Below are 1,623 nucleotides of genomic sequence, written 5' to 3'. Positions count from 1 at the left end.
AGGAAAAAAATACTGCAATCCAGGCCTATTTCAACAAACTAAAAAAAGTGCAAATTCAAAAATCTAACAGAACACCTAAAGGAACTAGGAGGGGAGCAGCAAGAGTACCCCAAACCCAGCAGAAGAAGAGAAATAATAAAGATCAGGGCAGAAATAAATAATATAGACTCCAAAAAAACAGTTGAACAGATCAATGAAGCCAAGAGTTAGTTTTCTGAAAAAATAAACAAAATTGATAAACCGCTAGCCAGGCTCCTCAGAAAGAAAAGAGAGAATGCCCAGATAGATAAAATCATGAATGAAAATGGATCTATTATAACCAATCCCTCAGAAGTACAAGTAATCATCAAACATTACTATGAAAAATTATAAACCAACAAACTAGACAATCTAGAAGAAATGGATAAATTCCTAAACATACATGCACTACCAAAATTCAAACAGGAAGAGACAGAAAATATGAGCAGACCCATAATCAGTGAAGAAATAGAATCCGTTACCAAAAATCTCCCAATGAATAAGAGCCCAGGGCCAGATACCTTCCCAGGGGAATTTTACCAGATATTTGAAGCAGCGTTAATACCCATTCTTCTCAAGCTATTCCATAAAATAGAAATAGAAGGAAAACTTCCAAACTCATTCTATGAAGCTAGCTTCACTTTGATATCCAAACCAAAGACCCTCAAAAAAAAAGAACTACAGGCCAATATCTTTAATGAATACAATGCAAAAATACTCAACAAGATACTAGCAAATCAAATTCACCAGCACATAAAAAAGAATTACCCACCATGATCAAGTGGGATTCATTCTTGGGTTATAAGGCTGCTTCAATATTCACAAATCCATTAATGTGATACATCACATTAACAAAAGAAAAGATAAAAACCATATGACCCTGTCGATAGATACAGAAAAGGCATTTGACAAAATACAGCGTCATTTCTTAATAAAAACCCTCGAGAAAGTTGAGATAGAAGGAACTTACCTAAATATTATAAGAGCAATTTATGAAAAGCTTACAGCTAATATCATCCTCAATGGGGGGAAACTGAGAGCTTTCCCCCTGAGATCAGGAACACGATGGGGTGTCCACTCTCACCACTGTTGTTTAACATAGTGCTGGAAGTCCTAGCATCAGCAATCAGACAACAAAAGGAAATAAAAGACATCAGAATTGGCAAAGATGAAGTCAAACTTTCACTTTTCACAGATGACATGGTACTCTACATGGAAAACCTGATCAACTCCACTAGAAGCCTACTAGAACTGATCCATGAATTCAGCAAAGTTGCAGGGTACAAAATCAACATACAGAAATCAGTTGCATTTTTATACACCAAAATGAAGCAACAGAAAGAGTAACCAAGAAACTGATCCCATTCACAATTTCATGAAAAACCATAAAATACCTAGGATAACCTAACCAAAGATATAAAAGATCTGTATTATGAAAACAATAGAAAGCTTATGAAAGAGATTGAAGAAGACACCAAGAAAGGGAAAAATATTCCAAGCTCATGGATTGGAAGAATAAACATTGTTAAAATGTCATTATTACCCAAAGCAATCTACACATTCAATGCAATCCCCATCAAAATTGCACCAGCATTCTTCTCAAAG

The sequence above is a fragment of the Suricata suricatta genome, chromosome 5, assembly GCF_006229205.1.
Source record: "Suricata suricatta isolate VVHF042 chromosome 5, meerkat_22Aug2017_6uvM2_HiC, whole genome shotgun sequence".
In the NCBI taxonomy this organism is placed as follows: Eukaryota; Metazoa; Chordata; class Mammalia; order Carnivora; family Herpestidae; genus Suricata; species Suricata suricatta.
Note: the sequence above shows the minus strand (reverse complement) of the source record.